The 7,500-nt window shown below is 42.3% G+C and overlaps 1 protein-coding gene across 1 annotated transcript in view; it reads left to right on the forward strand.

The window, feature by feature from the left end:
• The window catches only part of LOC139384621 (multiple epidermal growth factor-like domains protein 11), a 220,266-nt gene that overhangs the window by 91,142 nt on the left and 121,624 nt on the right, over positions 1-7,500 (forward strand). The gene's annotated exons all lie outside the window — the stretch shown is intronic.

The following is a 7,500-nucleotide window of genomic DNA, read 5'->3' on the forward strand; positions in this document are numbered from 1 at the left end:
TAGTAACAGAGTGTTCCATAATTTAAGGGATCTCTATAGTAACAGAGTGTTCCATAATTTGTGCGATCTCTATAGTAACAGTGTTCCTGTCACGCCCTGACCATAGTTTACTTTGTATTTTCTATGTTTTGATTGGTCAGGGTGTGATCTGAGTGGGCATTCTATGTTTCATGTCTTGTTTGTCTATTTCTATGTTCAGCCTGATATGGTTCTCAGTCAGAGGCAGGTGTTCGTCATTGTCTCTGATTGGGAACCATATTTAGGTAGCCTGGGTTTCACTGTGTGTTTGTGGGTGATTGTTCCTGTCTATGTGTTTTTCACCAGATAGGCTGTTTAGGTTTTCGTTACGTTCGTTACGTTTTGTTTTATAGTATTGTATTGGAGATTCGTGTTTCGTATTATTAATAAACATGGATCGTAAACCACACGCTGCATTTTGGTTCGACTCTCCTTCGCATCAAGAAAACCGTTACAGAATCACCCACCACAAACTCAAAGAATATGGCTGCCTAAATATGGTTCCCAATCAGAGACAACGATAAACACCTGCCTCTGATTGAGAACCACTTCAGACAGCCATAGACTTAGCTAGAACACCCCACTAGCTACAATCCCCATAAATACACACCACATACAAAAACCCATGCCACACCCTGGCCTGACCAAATAAATAAAGATAAACACAAAATACTTTGACCAGGGTGTGACAGAACCCCCCCCCTAAGGTGCGGACTCCCGAACGCACCTCAAAACAATAGGGAGGGTCCGGGTTCTGTCACACCCTGGTCAAAGTATTTTGTGTTTATCTTTATTTATTTGGTCAGGCCAGGGTGTGGCATGGGTTTTTGTATGTGGTGTGTATTTATGGGGATTGTAGCTAGTGGGGTGTTCTAGCTATTTCTATGTTCAGCCTGATATGGTTCTCAGTCAGAGGCAGGTGTTCGTCATTGTCTCTGATTGGGAACCATATTTAGGTAGCCTGGGTTTCACTGTGTGTTTGTGGGTGATTGTTCCTGTCTATGTGTTTTTCACCAGATAGGCTGTTTAGGTTTTCGTTACGTTCGTTACGTTTTGTTTTATAGTATTGTATTGGAGATTCGTGTTTCGTATTATTAATAAACATGGATCGTAAACCACACGCTGCATTTTGGTTCGACTCTCCTTCGCATCAAGAAAACCGTTACAGTTCCATAATTTGAGCGATCTCTATAGTAACAATGTGTTCCATAATTTGAGGGATCTCTATAGTAACAGTGTTCCATAATTTGAGCGATCTCTATAGTAACAGAGTGTTCCATAATTTGAGGGATCTCTATATTAACAGAGTGTTCCATAATTTGAGCGATCTCTATAGTAACAGTGTGTTCCATAATTTGAGGGATCTCTATAGTAACAGAGTGTTCCATAATTTGAGGGATCTCTATATTAACAGAGTGTTCCATAATTTGAGCGATCTCTATAGTAACAGAGTGTTCCATAATTTGAGGGATCTCTATATTAACAGAGTGTTCCATAATTTGAGCGATCTCTATAGTAACAGTGTGTTCCATAATTTGAGCGATCTCTATAGTAACAGTGTGTTCCATAATTTAAGGGATCTCTATAGTAACAGTGTTCCATAATTTCAGCGATCTCTATAGTAACAGAGTGTTCCATAATTTGAGGGATCTCTATATTAACAGAGTGTTCCATAATTTGAGCGATCTCTATAGTAACAGTGTGTTCCATAATTTGAGGGATCTCTATATTAACAGAGTGTTCCATAATTTGAGCGATCTCTATAGTAACAGTGTGTTCCATAATTTGAGCGATCTCTATAGTAACAGTGTTCCATAATTTGAGGGATCTCTATAGTAACAGAGTGTTCCATAATTTTAGGGATCTCTATAGTAATAGAGTGTTCCATAATTTGAGGGATCTCTATAGTAACAGTGTTCCATAATTTGAGGGGTCTCTATAGTAACAGTGTGTTCCATAATTTAAGGGATCTCTATAGTAAAAGAGTGTTCCATAATTTTAGGGCTCTCTATAGTAACAGAGTGTTCCATAATTTGAGGGATCTCTATAGTAACAGTGTTCCATAATTTGAGCGATCTCTATAGTAACAGAGTGTTCCATAATTTCAGCGATCTCTATAGTAACAGTGTTCCATAATTTGAGCGATCTCTATAGTAACAGAGTGTTCCATAATTTGAGCGATCTCTATAGTAACAGAGTGTTCCATAATTTGAGCGATCTCTATAGTAACAGAGTGTTCCATAATTTGAGCGATCTCTATAGTAACAGAGTATATTCCATGTATCATTATGATTCCACTCAAATTGACTCAGAGATAAATTATTCCATTACTTCCAGATTTCCAATATATATATAATATATTTATTTATTATTTCCAACTCTGTGTAGGATGCTGATTAATAAGTTACCCATCATACAGTCTGTCTACGAGGCTGATTAATATGTTACCCATCATACAGTCTGTCTACTAGGCTGATTAATATGTTACCCATCATACAGTCTGTCTACGAGGCTGATTAATATGTTACCCATCATACAGTCTGTCTACGAGGCTGATTAATATGTTACCCATACAGTCTGTCTACGAGGCTGATTAATATGTTACCCATCATACAGTCTGTCTACGAGGCTGATTAATATGTTACCCATCATACAGTCTGTCTACGAGGCTGATTAATATGTTACCCATCATACAGTCTGTCTACGAGGCTGATTAATATGTTACCCATCATACAGTCTGTCTACGAGGCTGATTAATATGTTACCCATCATACAGTCTGTCTACGAGGCTGATTAATATGTTACCCATCATACAGTCTGTCTACGAGGCTGATTAATATGTTACCCATCACAGTCAGTAGGTTATCTGTTGCTGACTCCTCAATGAATCACAGTCTGTAGGGTCTCTGTTGCTGACTCCTCAATGAATCACAGTCTGTAGGGTCTCTGTTGCTGACTCCTCAATGAATCACAGTCTGTAGGTTCTCTGTTGCTGACTCCTCAATGAATCACAGTCTGTAGGTTCTCTGTTGCTGACTCCTCAATGAATCACAGTCAGTAGGTTCTCTATTGCTGACTCCTCAATGAATCACAGTCTGTAGGTTCTCTGTTGCTGACTCCTCAATGAATCACAGTCTGTAGGTTCTCTGTTGCTGACTCCTCAATGAATCACAGTCTGTAGGGTCTCTGTTGCTGACTCCTCAATGAATCAAAGTCTGTAGGTTCTCTGTTGCTGACTCCTCAATGAATCACAGTCTGTAGGGTCTCTGTTGCCGACTACTCAATGAATCACTGATGCCTTTCGTCTCACTTTGTGAGGTCTATTGATTAATACTGCAGTGGGCTAAATCAGGGTCAGAGTGATTCTCGGTCGTCGTAAACAAATCTACTTTTAAACTGAAGTATACACCTCACACACATGGTTATGGGCTTAAAATAATGACATATGTACCATGTCAGATATAGAGTTGAAAATTATACAATTTTGTGTTTGTATCCCAATATTACTCTTTCTACTGTAAACATCACAGAACACTGAAATATAACCAAACCGTTTCACATAGAAACACTGAATTTTCGGCTTTAAAAATAAATAATTGAATGTTTATTCATTAAGAAAAAGATAAGTAACATTTCCATCAATGAGTCCATTAGGTCATTTGACTGCAGGAAAGGGGGTGTCACAACTGTTAAAAAGGAGCGGAGGGTTTATCTAATTAGATCAAATCAAATCAAATCAAATGTATTTATATAGCCCTTCGTACATCAGCTGATATCTCAAAGTGCTGTACAGAAACCCAGCCTAAAACCCCAAACAGCAAGCAATGCAGGTGTAGAAGCACGGTGGCTAGGAAAAACTACCTAGAAAGGACAAAACCTAGGAAGAAACCTAGAGAGGAACCAGGCTATGTGGGGTGGCCAGTCCTCTTCTGGCTGTGCCGGGTGGAGATTATAACAGAACATGGCCAAGATGTTCAAATGTTCATAAATGACCAGCATTGTCCAATAATAATAAGGCAGAACAGTTGAAACTGGAGCAGCAGCACGGCCAGGTGGACTAGGGACAGCAAGGAGCCATCATGTCAGGTAGTCCTGAGGCATGGTCCTGAGGCCTATTGACCCTGGTCCAGATCTGTGTCAAATACACTTGATTTAGTATGATTCACTTAGATTGGAATAAAACTCCAAGGTAATTCAAGCACACTTTAAATACTTTCAAGTATTTTAGGTACTTGAACGTATTGGACCTGTGTATGTATATAAATAGACATCATACTCCGTGGTTGACTTCCTCAACTGTGTTTTCTTCAGTTATTCTAACTTCCACTCCTTGCAATCAACCAACCAATCAGAGAACGGAGAGAGACTGGGAACAGAAATTAGCATGGAGAATCGGTAACACACTGGCCCATTTATTTTACCTCGTGTCCCCCATTGTTAGCCAAATAACTATCATTTTGCACAAAACCTCCAATTTAGACATGCTTATTGGGCTAAAGTTGGACCAGCCCATCTACCCTATGGCCAGTCCATCACTGCAACCAATCAACCACACACATCTGCATGCTACTGTAACTTATCATGTCCCTTAGAAATTACTGTGGCTAACCCCTCTCGACTCTCATTGCAAACCATTTCATCAAGCTCTCTCTCTCTCTCTCTCCCTCTCTCTCTCATTCTCTTTCTCTCACTCTTTTTCTCCTTATCATTTGCTCACTCTCTATCTCTTTCTTCCTATCTCCCTACCTCCCCACCCCTCCCTTTTTTTCCCTCTCTCCACAATCATCCTCTCTCTCTCTCTCTCTCTCTCTCTCTCTCTCTCCCTCTCTCCCTCTCTCTCTCTCTCTCTCTCTCTCTCTCCCCTCTCTCTCTCTCTCTCTATCTCTCTCTCTCTCTCTCTCTCTCTCTCTCTCTCTCTCTCGCTCTCTCTCTCTCTCTCTCTCTCTCTCGCTCTCTCTCTATCTCTCTCTCTCTCTCTCTCTCTCTCTCTCTCTATCTTTCTCTCTCTCTCTACTCCCTCTCTCTCTCTCTATCTCTCTCTGTCTCTCTCTCTCTCTCTCTCTCTCTCTCTCTCTCTCTATCTATCTCTCTCTCTCTCTCTATCTCTCTCTCTCTCTGTCCCGAGCAATTATAGCGTAATTTCATCAAGCCGTAATGATAATGATAATGATAACAGTGGAATCCCCATGTTCAATTAAATGCATAATTAAGCAGTGTATTAAATAAGTGTATTAATTAACAATCTGTAAAAATCTGAATCGCTCAATGCTAGGGCTACGTCCCAAATGACACTCTGTTCTCTAAATGCACTTCTTTTGAGCAGCCCTGGTCTAAAGTAGTGCACTATAGAGTGAATAGGGTGCCAGAGTCCTATTGACCCTGGTCCAAAGTAGTGCACTATATAGTGAATAGGGTGCCAGAGTCCTATTGACCCTGGTCCAAAGTAGTGCACTATAATAGTGAATAGGGTTCCAGAGTCCTATTGATCCTGGTCCAAAGTAGTGCACTATAATAGTGAATAGGGTTCCAGAGTCCTATTGACCCTGGTCTAAAGTAGTGCACTATATAGTGAATAGGGTGCCAGAGTCCTATTGACCCTGGTCCAAAGTAGTGCACTATATAGTGAATAGGGTTCCAGAGTCCTATTGACCCTGGTCCAAAGTAGTGCACTATAATAGTGAATAGGGTTCCAGAGTCCTATTGACCCTGGTCCAAAGTAGTGCACTATAATAGTGAATAGGGTTCCAGAGTCCTATTGACCCTGGTCTAAAGTAGTGCACTATATAGTGAATAGGGTGCCAGAGTCCTATTGACCCTGGTCCAAAGTAGTGCACTATAATAGTGAATAGGGTTCCAGAGTCCAATTGACCCTGGTCCAAAGTAGTGCACTATAATAGTGAATAGGATTCCAGAGTCCAATTGACCCTGGTCCAAAGTAGTGCACTATAATAGTGAATAGGGTGCCAGAGTCCTATTGACCCTGGTCCAAAGTAGTGCACTATATATAGTGAATAGGGTGCCGTTTCAGACGCACCCCTTAGTCTCAGTCTCAGCTGAGAAACTCAGGGTGGGAGATAAGGACAGTATTACTGAGACCAACGTTTTTCCCAGATCATAATTATAATCAAATGTTTGAGTATGTATTTTGTTTAGAGATAATGTTCCAATTCATGGACAAAACTGGACAAGAAGTGGAGATTTTCTCGTTTCTCCCTCACTCACCTGTCCATCTCCTCACTTGAATTCCATGCTGTCGCTATTACTTGTCCACTCAAGTTTACCATTGTTGTCATCTGTTGCCCACCATGTTTCCTTAGAGTGTTCCTCATTGAGCTTGACACTTGATTAGCTAATTTCCTGACAATGGCTCACCGGCTCATCGTACTGGGCGACTTCAACCTCCTGACGTCTGCCTTCAAATTCATTTCTTTCCCCTCCTTGCCGCTTTTGACCTCACCCTTTCCTAGTCCCCTGCCACTCACAAGGCATGCAACACGATTGAGCTTATCTTTAGTAGAGGCTGTTCACCTACTAATCTCCTCTCCTGGTCTGTGATCACTGTTATCTTTTCTGTCTCCCTTTCCTCCATCCCTAGCCACTCAGCCCCTACCCAGGTGCCATCGCAATCTCCTCTCTCTGTCCCACTACTCTCTCCTCTTCTTTCACATATGATCTCTCCCTCCTGTCTCCTGATTCTGCCTCTTCGACCCTACTCTCGTCCCTTTCCGCATCCTATGACTCTCACTGTCTCCTTTCCTCCCGGCCGGCTCTGCCCTCCCCTCCTGCTCCGTGGCTAAGTGACTCATTGCGAGCTTACAGAACAGGGCTGTGGGGGAGCCCTGTATTGGAGGAAAACTAAACCTCTGGAGGACCTATCCTCTGTATCCACTGCTAAAGCCACTCTCTATCACTCTAAATGTCAAGCTTCTGCCTCGAACCCTAGGAAACTAGGGTCCTCCACCACCCCCTCCTCCCTCTCTGCTGACGACGTTGGCAACCACTTTGAAAAGAAGGTTGACGAAATCCGCTCCTCATTCACTCAGCCTACTGAGTTCACTGGTGCAACTCACTCAGAACTACCCTACGCCTTGGCCTCTTTTCCCCCCATCTCTCTCCAGATGAAATCCTGTGACTGGTGAGGTCCGGCCGCCCGACAACCTGCCTGCTCAACCCCATCTCTGGAGACCTTCTCCCGTTTCTCACTTCCCTCTGACATCAAAAACTACACTTGAGCGTGCTGTCTCTGACCAACACTCTCACGTTCTCTCTCGGAATGATCTTCTTGACCCTAAGCAGTCAGACGTCAAGATGGGTCACTCAACCGAGACTGCTCTCTCTACAAACCAAGTCACTCGGCTCAGTCATTGCTATGCGTATGACACTTTTCTCCTTCCCCCTTTCTGACACACAGGTGTCAACACACATCTTTTCTTGCCTGGCAGATATCTCAGCTTGGGTGTTGCCCCACAACCTCAAGCTCAA

Source organism: Oncorhynchus clarkii, chromosome 26 (genome assembly GCF_045791955.1).
Source record: "Oncorhynchus clarkii lewisi isolate Uvic-CL-2024 chromosome 26, UVic_Ocla_1.0, whole genome shotgun sequence".
In the NCBI taxonomy this organism is placed as follows: Eukaryota; Metazoa; Chordata; class Actinopteri; order Salmoniformes; family Salmonidae; genus Oncorhynchus; species Oncorhynchus clarkii.